Source organism: Chanodichthys erythropterus, chromosome 14 (assembly GCF_024489055.1).
Source record: "Chanodichthys erythropterus isolate Z2021 chromosome 14, ASM2448905v1, whole genome shotgun sequence".
NCBI classification, from domain to species: domain Eukaryota; kingdom Metazoa; phylum Chordata; class Actinopteri; order Cypriniformes; family Xenocyprididae; genus Chanodichthys; species Chanodichthys erythropterus.
This window is the reverse complement of record NC_090234.1, coordinates 5,807,406-5,822,112: the sequence shown is the minus strand read 5'-3', so window position 1 is coordinate 5,822,112 and position 14,707 is coordinate 5,807,406.

The following is a 14,707-nucleotide window of genomic DNA, read 5'->3' as shown; positions in this document are numbered from 1 at the left end:
CAGAATGCACTCATTATGAGGCGCACTATGTGATGTATTCGCAAAGAGAATGAAAGAGACAAGTAAGAGGATTTCACTTCTTTTTTCTCAAGTGAGTTGTTAGTGTTTGCACGAGCAAGTTTGGCTCTCGAGGGAGTTGAAGGCACTCACAGGGATGTGTTTGTGACTGTTTTATGGATGATTCTTGATTAGTGATAGAGTCAGGCGTTTGAGCGGAGCACGTTTAGCTGAGGTGGAGCAAAGAGAGAGTCTTATTTCAATCTCTAGAACCCAACAGGAAGTTTTTCACCCCAGTTTGTGAACCTTTCTTTTTCATTAGGCAACATCTAGGGTGTCTGGATTTTTGAGATCCCACAGAAACATTTGTTTGTGAGTGGTCACAGCCAGCCCTTGATGGCTATGTTTTCATGGTTGAGTGTAAATGGAATCATTAATAGTAGGATTCCCAGCTCCCTCTAAGAGAGCTTGATTTGTTGCTGGAGTCTCAGATCATATTACAGGATTTACAATGGTTGTAGCTAGCCAATGTTGTCACGTTTAGACACATGCTTCAGAGACCGGTCACGCTGGAGGCATATCCCAAAGCATCTTAGATTGCAGTGTCTTGATCCCTTTCTCAGGGAACCAGGGTTACATTTGTAATTGAGATGTTTTCCAGGATGGTGGGAGCTAGTGTTTATTTTGTCAGCTATTTTTAAGTCTTAGTCTTATTCCTGTGTCAAATGTACATTTTAGTTTTTATCATATTCAGTCAAGCTCACCCTGTTTTTGTTTAGTCAAATTTTACTCCAATAAATGTCTGGGAACTTTAGTCTAGTTATAGCAAATGAGAACTTTTCATCACTTTTTCATCATGCTGCATAATGGTTAAACTGATAATCACAAATATTATTCCAATCATTTCAAATTACATTCATGTTATTCTATTAGTTTAAGTAAAATAATTGTAATTATCAATTCAACCAGTATGCAGCATTACGAAAATGAAACTAAGTTTGTGACAAAGTGGAGGAGACTTGGAGACAGGTAAGTAGATCGACTGGAGCCCTTTAGGTAAGCATGAAGGTAAGTCCTAATGCGAACGAGACCGGATAGTGACTGAAGGTGTGTGAGTGTCTTTTATGTGGTGACTGATGAGCGTGCTGATTGAGTGCAGGTGCGTGTGATCAGTATTCAGGTGAGGGAGTGCACTGTGATTGGACAGTGTTGGAGCCTGGTGTGTCTGTGACATGATGTTAGTGATATCTGACATTTTGAAAATCTGATAAGATTTTAAAAATGTCTTAGTTTGGGCTATGTTTACGTGTTTGTCGGTGTTTTCTGCATTTTCAGAATATTGGCGGCACTTCTGCAGTGTAGACACCAGACTGAAAATGTATCGTTTTAACAGAAAAGCTCTGATTGGGGAGTTAAAATCTTGACATCTTGCAACTGCAAGCATGAAAGCTTACAGAGGCTTGTTATAAACAGTATCCTCTTTTTATTTGACAAAAACAGAGGGATTTTGGTAAAGTTTTTTTTACAATTTTAAAAAGTTTACAATTTAAAAACATTACCATTTTGAACTCTTTTTTTAACCTGAAAAGATTCAACTCCACCCTTCTAAAAAATCCAGCTGGTCTCCATGGGGACAGAAGACCAAGGCAGAGTCAGCTAGCCTGAGGACCAAGGCAGAAACAGAGAGCAAAAGAACCAGGGTGATGCCGCTGGACCAGAGTCCTGAGATGGAGCCTAGGGATCTGAGTATCAAGGCTCATGGGCTGAGAAGACCAATATGGATTTGGAGGGATTGAGGATGACATTGAAGCCAAAGGGCTGGAGGAGCCTGTTGGAGTTAAAGGAGTAAATAGACCAGGCACAGCCACAGGCCCAGAAGTCTGTGGCAAAACCAGGGTGACAGCAAACCAAGGCAGTGACAGCAGGTCTAGGGACCCTGGTGAAGCTAGAGGGATGATAGGCAATGGAGACAAGGGAGCAAAGAGCCATGATAGAGCCAATGAGTTGAAGGACTGAGGCAGAGTCCTTGTTGAGACTTCCTTGTTTGTTGTCTCCCCAAAACCCTTAACTATGTTTGCCTGTCCCCTAGTGTCTATTCACGAGTTCACATATTCATATAATTAGATAGAGAAAGTAATGCGTATTTGGCGTGCTGTCCAGGGGGAGGGCTCCGAGCTTGGAATTTTGGCCCGAACCCAGAGTACTCCCCCCAGATGTGGTTATGAGAGATGGAATTTAGAAGTGAGGAGATGGGGTGGTGGAGGGATGCTGATAAACTGTCAATCGAATGGAGGTAAGTCTGCAGTATATATACCTCCGTTGGTTTATTAGCTGAATGCTTTCCATCTGTGATAATTAGTCTAATTATCTGCACCTGCTCCTCCCAAATTTTGTTAATGAAACATCATTAATTAACATTAAATTACAGATGCTAAAGACAGATGCCTCCTGGTCGGGCTGGGGTGCAGTCTTAGGGTGTACTCACACTAGGCGCTCTGAACCGTGCCCGAGCATGTTTGACCCCCAAAGCCGGTTCCGTGCCCAGGTGCGGTTTGTTTAGCCAGCCCTGGCCCGCTTGGAAGAGGTGGGCCAGAGCGCAGTTCGGTTGGGCTCTAGCGTGGTTCGCATGCAGTGTGAGCACTTAACATACCAGAGAATGGAACAGCTACTATTTTGTGTGCACAACTGTCATCATTATGATGGCAAACATCTTTATCACTACTCTGATAGTACACTTATAAATTCATGTAATTAATTTGATGTAATGATATGGAAGCAGGAACTGCCAGAATATAAGCTAAAATCTGAAAAGTTGTCATTAGCAGGGCTAGAACCCTGATCTCCTGGACACAGAGCTGGTGCTCTTCCTGAGTGAGCTAGCTCAAGGCAGAGGAATTTCAGACCCAAGTGCAGAGCAATAATCTCTAAGAGACGAGAGGTATGAACTTGAAGTTGCTTTACTTGTAGAAGAACAAAAAGATAAAAAAACAAAGTACAAACAAAACCAGAAGCAAAGCTTCCAATAGCCACAAAAAAAGGAAAACAAAACAAGCACAATGGCTTCCAAAAGACTCACGGTTTGCAACAGGATACACAGGAGGGTAGGCTCAAGACTGAACAAAAAACAATGGCTAAAGGCAAACTTAAATAGGGCCCTACACAGGTGAGTATCATCAACAATGATTGCAAAGCACAATTGAGAGTTCTTGGTTGCCCCCTAGCTACTGGGAGGAAGATTGCAGGCAACAGACATCTTGCGCCCCTTTGTGGCTGGGAGAAGTACTGTTGGTCATGGCAGGAGTATGACCCCTACCGGCTGGAGGAAGTATTGCTGGCTAGAGTCTTACATTTGAGTGTATCTGGGTTTATAACAGGTCTGATTCTCATCTTATTGATGAACAGGAAATGTAGTTTGCGAATAAAGCTGCAAATTCCTCCATTAATGTCAGCTGCTTTCATAATAATCCTCTCATACGTGCTATTAAAAAAATTGCTTTGCGGCATAAATTATAAATAGTCTATATATTAGGCAGTATCTTAGCGAAAAATTTCTTCATGTTTTCTTCCATTCAAAAAGTTGCATCGTACATGACGTAAGCAACATGTACGATGCAATATCCCTGCATTTATCACATAACAAATATTGTCAGGCTGACAGAGAGAATCTCAGAATTAGAGACACGCATCCAAACTTTAATTGAGGATAGTGAGAATGAAAGGGCCTTAGATACTGCTTTGGATGCAACTAGCCTAGTAAACACTACACATTCGGTTCCGGTTGTAGAAGCCATGCAGCAGGCTAACTGGGTGACTGTGAGGCGGCATAATGGCAAGAACAAACACCACTCTTCCGTTCCGATTAGAACATCAAACAGGTTCTCCCCACTCAGTGACGCACCCACTGAGAATCCTGTTGAAAGTGCCCTAGTAATTGGCGATTCTATTACACGGAACGTGAAAATAGAGACACCAGCCACATGTTTGCCGGGGGCCAGAGCACCTGACATCAAAGCAAATTTAAAAGTGCTGGCTAATGCTAAACGTAAATATTCTAAAATCATTATCCACGTCGGCACAAATGATGTTCGACTTCGCCAGTCGGAGATCACTAAAATTAACATTAAAGAGGTGTGTGAACTCGCAAATTCAATGTCAGCAAAAGTAATTTGTTCTGGCCCTCTTCCTGTTCGTCGGAGTGATGAGATAGTTAGCAGGTTATCATCACTCAATGGCTGGCTGTCTAAGTGGTGTGCGCAGAATAATATAGGTTTCATAGACAATTGGAAAAGCTTTTGGGGCAGACCTGATCTGTTGAAAAGAGATGGTATTCATCCCTCCCGGGATGGTGCTGCTCTTCTCTCTAGAAATTTGGCAAATAGTCTTAGAGCTGAAACATGACAAACCAGGGCCCAGATCAGGATGCAGACAAACTGGCTAAACTGACCGTCTGCTAGCCGCCTCACGTCACAGAACTCAGATAATTCACAGCACATAGAAACACTTTCACCTAGATATTATCACATAGAGACTGTGTCTGTACCTCGAACTAGTAAATACAAAAAACTTCCGAAACCTTTTAAGGGTAAAAATTTTATTGATGTTCAAAAAATGAAAATCACAGATAAATCAGATAAACAAATGATAAAGCTTGGGTTACTGAATATTAGATCTATTTCTTCAAAAGCACTTATTGTAAATGAAATTATCACAGACAATAAACTAGACTTGCTGTGTTTGACAGAAACCTGGCTAAAACCAGACGATTACATTACTTTAAATGAATCTAGTCCTCAAGGTTATGATTATCGACACAATCCTCGACAGAAAGGCAAAGGGGGAGGTGTTGCTGTAATTTATAGTAATATATTCAGAATCATTCAAAAGAATTTCAAATATAATTCCTTTGAAGTGATGGTGCTTTATGTAACATTATGTAAGTTGACATTTGTGCTGGCTACTGTATACAGGCCACCAGGGCACCATACTGACTTTATCAAAGAATTTGCTGAGTTTCTATCAGAGTTAGTACTGGCTGCGGATAAAGTCCTTGTTGTTGGTGATTTTAATATCCATGTAGATAATAATAAAGACGCATTTGGATTGGCATTTGCAGATATTTTAAACTCTATTGGAGTTAGACAACACGTGTCAGGACCCACTCATTGTCGTAATCATACCCTAGATCTAATACTGTCGCATGGAATAGATATTGATGCTGTTGAAATTCTACAGCAGAGCGATGATATATCAGATCATTATTTAGTCTCGTGTATAATACAATTAGCCAAGGCTACAAAACCACCACCCAGCCATAAATATTGTAGAACAATCACGTCTGCCACTAAAGATTGCTTTATAAATAATCTCCCCGAGCAGTTTCATCGCCTTAGTATACCTGACAACTTAGAAGAACTCGATGCTGCACCAGAAACTATTGGCTCTCTCTTTTCCAGCACATTAGATGCGGTCGCTCCTTTACGTCTAAAGAAGATTAAGGAAACTAATCCAACGCCGTGATATGATGAGCACACTCGGGCTCTAAAACGAGCTGTTAGAAAAGCTGAACGTAGTTGGAAGAAAACAAAACTAGAAGTTTTTCGCCTTTCGTGGAAAGAAAAAATGATTGAGTACAGAACAGCCATAAGAAATGCTAGATCTACTTATTTTTCAAATCTCTTAATAGAAAACAAACATAATCCTAGGTATTTATTTGACACAGTGGCTAAATTAACTAGAAACAGAGATTCAACTGCTGACGTTTCCATAGAGCACAGCAGTAATGACTTTATGAACTTCTTTACTTGCAAGATTGATAATATTAGAGAGAAAATTATAAACATGCAACCGTCTACAGTTTCTCTTCAGACAGTGCACTGTAGTGTCCCTGAGGTAAAACTAGAATCATTCGCCGCTATAGGAGAGGAAGAATTATCTAAACTTATCAAATCATCAAAATCAACGACATGTATGTTAGACCCAATGCCGACTAAACTACTGAAAGAAATGCTTCCAGAGGTCGTAGGTCCACTTCTTGATATAATTAATTCATCTTTAACACTAGGACACGTGCCAAAAACCTTTAAGCAGGCTATTATCAAACCTCTTATTAAAAAACCTCAACTAGATCCGAGAGATTTAGTAAATTACAGGCCAATCTCGAATCTACCTTTTCTGTCAAAGATACTAGAAAAGGCAGTTTCAACACAACTGTTTTCCTTTTTAGAAAGAAATGGAATCTGTGAGGATTTCCAGTCAGGATTTAGACCATACCATAGTACTGAGACTGCTCTCGTTAGAGTTACAAACGATCTACTCCTATCATCCGATCGTGGCTGTATTTCTCTATTAGTGTTATTAGATCTCAGTGCTGCTTTTGACACTATCGATCATAACATTCTTTTAAAAAGACTTGAAAACTATATTGGCATTAGTGGAATTGCTTTGGCATGGTTCAAATCATACTTATCTGACCGTTATCAGTCTGTGGTAGTTAATGAAGAGATGTCGTATCGATCACAGGTTAAATATGGGGTACCACAAGGCTCAGTATTAGGACCGTTGCTTTTCACTCTGTACATGCTGCCCTTAGGAGAGATAATTAGGAAGCATGGTGTTAGTTTTCACTGCTACGCTGACGATACTCAGCTCTATATTTCCTCGCGCCCTGACGAAACCTACAAATTCACAAAACTAACAGAATGCATAGCTGACATTAAAAACTGGATGACAAGAAATTTCTTATTATTAAATTCAGAAAAAAATGATTTCCTAATCTTTGGACCAAAAACTACCTCACGAAAAAACCTTGAATACTCTCTAACACTTGACGGGTGCTCCATTAAACCTTCGTCCTCAGTTAGGAACCTGGGTGTGCTCTTTGATACCAATCTTTCATTTGAAAGTCATGTTTCTAGTATCTGTAAAACTGCCTTCTTCCATCTAAAAAATATATCTAAATTACGACATATGCTCTCAATGACAAATGCGGAACAGTTGGTTCATGCATTCATGACCTCAAGACTAGATTATTGTAACGCTCTACTGGGTGGTTGTTCTGCTCGGCTTTTAAACAAACTACAGTTGGTCCAAAATGCGGCAGCTAGAGTTCTTACTAGAACCAGAAAGTATGACCATATTAGCCCAGTTCTGTCAACATTACATTGGCTCCCTATTAAACATCGTATAGATTTTAAAATCTTGCTACTTACTTATAAAGCTCTAAATGGTTTAGCTCCCCAGTACCTAAGTGAGCTCTTAATGCATTATAGTCCTTCACGTTTATTGCGATCTCAGAATTTAGGCCAGTTGATAATACCCAGAATATCAAAATCAACTGAAGGCGGCAGATCCTTTTCCTATTTAGCACCTAAACTCTGGAACAATCTTCCTAGCATTGTTCGGGAAGCAGACACACTCTGTCAGTTTAAATCTAGACTAAAAACACATCTCTTTGCTCTTGCATACACATAACACATTATCGATACATTAACATTTTTTCAAATCCGTTAAAGGATTGTTACGCTGCAATAATTAGGTCGGCCGGAACCGAGAACATTTCCTATAACACTAGATATACCTGTACATCAGAATAAGAATGGCATCTACGCTAATATCTGTCTCTCTGCTTATCCTGAGGTTTGCCGGGTGCTGGATCCAGGCCGTATCCAGATCAGATGGAGAACCTGCGTCTGGACCTGACTACAACGTAGCCCAGGAGACAATGGGCCTAAAGATCCAATTCTGGCTGCATCTATAATTCAGATTTTTAATCCCCGTATCCGCTTACATATATTTATATATAATCGATTTTTAATCTCTATAATAAAAATGTACAATTCAGATTTTGATCTCCATATACATTTATATATATATATATATATATATATATATCTTCCAAGGGGTTTTTTCCCTCCTAGGACTTTTTTCCCAGTGCTAGCACGCTGGGTTTTTCTCCTAGGGGGTTTTTTCCACCCCTGGAAGTCAGCCGACATTGGCTTAATGTAGCACCATCTTGTATATGTTACATATTACCACGCTTGTTTGTACAGTTTTAACCACTTCCCTTTTTTTCTGTGCTTCTAATATGTAAAGCTGCTTTGAAACAATTACCAATTGTAAAAGCGCTATATAAATAAATTTGACTTGACTTGACTTGACGTAAGCGTGTTCCGGCCTGGAACGTTAAGTGCAATGTGAGTGCAGGCCAGCGGTGGAGTGGGGAGGGGGGACAATCGCGCTCTGGCTCGGTTCAAGGCAACCGTGCCTAATGTGAGTACACCCTTAGGTGGCCATCCAGCCCAAGGGATTTGGAGGGGCCATCATCTCAATTGGCACATCAACTGCTTCAAGATGATGGCTGTATTTCTGGCCCTGAAATACCTCCTCCAGCAGCTGAGGGGCTACAGCCTGAACTTTGGAACCTACATGTTTGGCCCCTGAAGGGTACCAAGTGATAGACACTGGGCTTTCAGCTGACATCATAGAGACCATTCTCAGTGCTAGGGCTCCCTCAATGAGAAGAATCTATTAAGCTCATGACTGGGACCTTTTGTGGGCTTGTGAGCACACACTACACAACCGTGAGGGGTCCAGACACCTCCAGTGTAGCGGAGGCAGGGGCGTAGTTTGTTAACTACTAACCCCCCCCAATATTCAAATCCATCAGTTACATCCCCCCCAATATTTCAACATGAAAATCACAGTAGATCTATGCTAAAATATGTACATTTCATTTATTTTGTAACAATAATTTTGTTTCTAATCAAATTTGTGTTTGCCATAACAAATTAATCAGTCAATTTAATTAGTCAAAAAAATACCCCCCCTCCATTGAACCGATTGGTAACGCCCAACCAATGCGCATCGTACTTTCACCAACACAACGCGAGTGGAGCTCTACTGTTTGAATGAAAGAGAGCAGGTAGCACCAAAAATGAAGAGAACCGCTGCCCAGCCGACTATATTAAACTTCTGTTCAAAGAGGGACTTTAAAAAGAATAAAGCATGTACTGAGAAGGAGGTATGAAACATTGTAATAGCTAAGTACACTCCACATATATTTTAGCTAGCTAATCCATTGCAATTTAGCCATAACTATCAGTGTAACTGTAACCAATTACTAAAACAGCCATCTATTTTGTTACTTCATTTTTCAATAGTGTCTTATCAATAACAAAAGTATTCACATCGGTGTTTGTTTTCTTCCTTAATTAATCTGACTTTTGAACGAATTGGCTGAATGAACGATTTAAGTAGCTCACTCATTAAAACGTCGAATCGCTGCCACCTACTGGCGATTTCAATATATAACATAATTTATTTCTTTTTAGAATCACTCCATTATGTTAGAATTTGATGAATGGTTATACATAAATTCCATAAAGTTATGATAGATAGATAGATAGATAGATAAGAAATAAATTATCCAATAACGCTACACATAAAACAGATTTAAAAAAAATAAATAAATAAAATAAATAACAGGAAGCATACCAACGATCAACCCCCCCAATGTTGAAACCAAATCTACGCCCTTGAGCAGAGGTGTTTATTATATATTATTGACAGTATATTATTATATATTATTATCTTATACTGTCACTTTAATCAATCTAATGTATCCTTTTTTAATAAAAGCATTAATTTCTATTTTTTTATATAATGTTTTATATATATATATATTACAGCTCTGGAAAAAATTAAGAGACCACTGCATTACAGCTCTGGAAAAAATTAAGAGACCACTGCAATTTTTTCTTAAATCAGCATCTCTACAAGTATGGAAGCCATTCCATTCCAATGTCTGTTGAATTCCAACACAGGCACACCTCATTCTACTGAATGAGGTGCTGATTAGGTGATCACCTGAACCAAATCTTATTTAATAAGGAAAAGTATAAAAAAACACTTCTGTGGTCATCACTATCCTCTTGCAGTGGGACCAGCTGGATGGCAAAAACAGTGCTAGTAGTACCTCAAAAGTAATTGGAATCAAAATAACTATTGACCATGCCAAAAAAAGTTGAAAAGGAAAGTTTTGAGTGAGGAAAAGAAGGGTTCAATTCTGGCTTTACTGGCAGAGGGATACAGTGAGCGTCGGGTTGCTTCCATCCTTAAAATTTCAAAGACGTCGGTTCATAAGAACAAGGTCAATCAGCAGACATTGGGGACAACAAAGCTACAGACCAGCAGAGGGCGAAAACGACTCTCCACTGACTGGAATGACCGCCAACCATAGACTGTAAAAAAAGATGGACGACGCGACGCCGGTTCCTTCCATTGTATTGAACTTAAGCCAAAACAGATGCCAATGGGCGCTGACATGTTAAGCAAAAACGTCAAAAAAAAAAAGAAAAAGTTTGGAACCTGAGCATGCGCAGAAAGACTTGTCAGTGGAGCCTGGAGGCGGAGTCACGGTATCAAATGTCTGCCCAGACGGCTGTGTCATCATTCATGTATTTTAAATAGGCTATATAAATTATACACAATTTAAAATTCTACCTATAAAATAACAGGCTATTCTGTTTCTAGAGCAATTATATTTTTGAAACAGCAAATTCAGTAGATGAACTCAATATAATATGCCACTAGAAACAACTCTAAAATGTCAGAAATGGTCCTGCCATTTTAAATAAAATGTTTAAAATAACGTTACAGGAGATCGATTGCTGTAGACAGTGCTCTATAATTAATTAGAGTAGGCTATCATTAGTTTTATCCTGCTAATTATTATTTTATATCCATAAAAATAATTATAACTGCCAGATAACGATCACCTCCTTTTTTCCGTCATGGCTAACGTTAGGCATGTTATCTTAACTAATAATGTTTATTAATTAGCTTATGAAGTCCACATTTAACGTTACTGAGAAAAGCTCATTTTGTCGGTGTGAAATAACACAGAAATTTAAAATTAATATTTATTTATCTTCACTCTCCCCTCGAAGCCCCAACAGTCCTCAGAGAAGCTGTCAATCAACTGTGAATCACGACGACATGCCCCGTTTCTATAGCACCAAATTGCTAGCTAAAATCAAACTTATCACAAAAACGAACAATTGAATATAAATCAGCGTGATAACAACTACCTAAAATGACCAAAACCATCTTTCGGAAAATTTTATTTGAAGCATAATTTATTTTAATGTTCTAATTTAAGTCTCATTCGTCTGTATTGAGCGGGCGGGGTTTATGACCTGTACTGCATCCAGCCTCCAGGGGGCGATCAAAGAGCCCACAGCTTCACTTTTCAGGATGTATGAGGCACACCCGCCGCCAACTCATTCGAATGTCACTCAACAACCGTAGGATGACATCAAGTGACCTACAAAAAGAATGGCAAAAGGCAGCTGGGGTGAAGTGCACGGCGAGGACGGTTCGAAACAGGCTCCTAGTGGCAGGGCTGAAGTCATGTAATGCTAGAAAAAAGCCCTTCATCAATGAGAAGCAAAGAAGAGCCAGGCTGAGGTTTGCGAGAGACCGTAAGGATTGGACTGTAGAGGACTGGAGTAAGGTCATTTTCTCTGATGATCCCAATTTTCAGCTTTGTCCAACACCTGATCGTCTAATGGTTAGACAGAGGCCTGGAGAAGCCACAGTGTCTCGCACACACTGTGAAATTTGGTGGAGGATCGGTGATGATCTGGGGTGCTTCAGCAAGGCTGGAATCGGGCAGATTTGTCTTTGTGAAGGACGCATGAATCAAACCACGTACAAGGTTGTCCTGGAAGAAAACTGCTTCCTTCTGCTCTGACAATGTTCCCCAACTCTGAGGACTGGTTTTTCCAGCAGGATAATGCTTCATGCCACACTGCCAGGTCAATCAAGGTGTGGATGGAGGACCACCAGATCAAGACCCTGTCATGGCCAGCCCAATCTCCAGACCTGAACCCAGACCTGATCAAGAGGAAGATGTATGGTCACAAGCCATCAAACAAATCCGAGCTGCGTGAATTTTTGCACCAGGAGTGGCATAAAATCACCCAACATCAATGTGAAAGACTGGTGGAGAGCATGCCAAGACGCATGAAAGCTGTGATTCAAAATCAGGGTTATTCCACCAAATATTGATTTCTGAACTCTTCCTAAGTCAAAACATTAGTATTGTGTTGTTTAAAAATTAATATGAACTTATTTTCTTTCCATTATTCGAGGTCTGACAACACTGCATCTTTTTTGTTATTTTGACCAGTTGTTGCTTTCGGCAAATAAATGCTCTAAATTACAATACTTTTATTTGGAATTTGGGAAAAAGGTTGTCAGTAGTTTATAGAATAAATCTAAAATGTAAATTTTACCCAAACACATACCTATAAATAGTAAAACCAGAGAAACTGATAATTTTGCAATGGTCTCTTAATTTTTTTCCAGAGCTGTATATATATATATAACTGGCTGTTATGGGCCACTCTGTGTCAGAAAGACCAGGGCCACTTTTTAGCCCCAGCCCCAAAATAAACAGAACATAAAAGTGGCATTACTTGTAGTCTCATTTAGTCTATCATGAGGTTTACTTGCAGTAATGAAACACAAAAAGAATGATGAAAAAAGGAACACAACATTTACATTTAATTTCTGTAAAATCATAGCAATGTAATAAGTAAAGGCAGTTTTAAACAAATTCTAAAGAGAAAATTAAGTGAATATGTGTAATGACTTAGTGACTACCTGAACCTAAAGTCATCCAAATTTTAGTCTCTGCTGGCAAAAGTAGCATTTAAATTTACATGACATTTCCATTATGGTTCCTTCCATGAAAAAAAAAAAAAAAAAACTACTGACAACTGATATAACCAGCAGCAAAAAGGAACTTACGTTGCTTCATAGAATTAAGTACATTTTACAATAAAGAATTGTATATAAAAAAAAAAAAAATATTCCATCATGTCTAGTTCCCATTCAGTCGGTCACGTTCGACGTACGAATAGGGATCTCGCTAGAGAGGCCAATCTACTTCGAGTGTAACTAAAACGAGCCAATGCACATTGGCATGCAATCATATGCATCAGCTGCTCGCCTCGCAGCGCGGGTATATAATGAGCAGCAAGTGCGTTGCATCTTCAGCTTTTCGCTTCGGAGCCGAACGGTGTTTGTTCCTGTTCTCTGCAAGCGAGTGTCTGCTAGAAGACGAGTCAAGCTTTTTGGTTGAACTTCTCTTTTTTTCCGAGTGCGGGCGAACAGCATAGCAGCAGGGTCGAAGTCCTCTCTTTTTCTGTTTTTGTTTCGTTTGCCGTTTTTGAGCAAATAGCTGTTTGACAGCGTCAGAAGGCTGTTCTCATGGCCGGTACGGTGAGCTTTTGAGCGCTGAAAAGCCGTTTTTACAGCTGGTAAGAGTGAGCGCCTTCAAAGAGAGAGAGAGAGCACACGACAGGCTGCACACAATCCCTGTCTGTGTTGCGGTGGCCGTTCCCCTGCATGCTTCAGCACTTCTAAAAGAGTAAAGTCTCTGAAAGAGCTTACACAAGTAGATTCGCGTCTTTTTAAAGACGACATCCTACTTGTGTTTCTGGATGCGGTCGTTCCTGTCCTCACTGACGGCCACAATCACCGTTTCACATGTCAGGGCGCGTGCTGAAATGATGTTCGTGGGTGTTCATGTTTTCATACGAGAACATGATCACGTCGACACGCCGGTCGTGATTCTTCTTTCTCCGGGAAGCTTGAGTCCCCTCTGTTGTTGGCCAGCTGCCGCTTGTGTGTAAAAGCACAGCCGCGGGTCTGCCCGACACTCTGGGAGACCGTGGAGATCAACGAGAGCAAACCTCTCGCTCCTCTGCGTGTCGTGTGCCGTCGAGCTGGCGGGCTGCAGTGCGGGTTGTCACGGCAACCCAGCGCTCGCTCGGCGCTCTAGATGCGCGGTTCCCATGCATAATCTCCATTGTAGCGCCCTCTCTGGTGCACCAGAAGAGGTCTACTTTGCTGATATGGCTTGGGTGACCAAGTGAACCAACCCCCTAGGGCCCCTCCCTCTCAAGCGCATTGCAAGCTGTGCAGTTTCTGGATTGGATTGCTGGTCCTTTTCATAGGGGAACCTAGCATTTCATTCAGAGCTCCAGCTGAGGGACAGACGTCGATTGCAGCATCGGAGAGAGTGCTGTTATGCTCTGGAAATGAGGGTGACACTGCCCACTGTAATGGTGTGTGCTTATGCTGACTCAGATTCGGAGTTTACAGCCATGCTTTCCTGGGTCTTCCAGATGTGCATGGAAAACTTGGCAGTATGGGGGTATATTGGTGCCATAAATATGGAATGCCAAAGGTGCCAGAATCTGCATAAGTTTTTCCTCTCACTACCCTCTTGGATGGGGTGGCTGTACACAGACCACACCCATCCTGCATGTGAGGCCAAGGCACTCTTTTTGCATGAGGGTAGTTCTGTGCTGGGGTTGAGCTGCGCTTGTTGACTAACCGTGATCAAAGTCACGGCGCAGGCCCTCAGCCAGACGATGTCCACCTCCGTGGTCCAGAAGTGCCCCCTGGCTTACCTTGTGAGGTGTGAGAGGTTGTCAAGCTAAATGCTTTCTCAATACTCCCATCTTACGAGGTGGCCTTTTCGGTGACACTGTCGAGGACTGAGCCCAGCGGTTCTCCTCAGTTAGTAGCAGATCGGGGACAAACCCATGACAAACCATTGAGTTCCTCTTGGGCCGCCCCTCAGTCTGCTCGTCGCCAAGGGTGTCGTCCCCTGCAAGAAACTCCGGCCCAGCAGGCT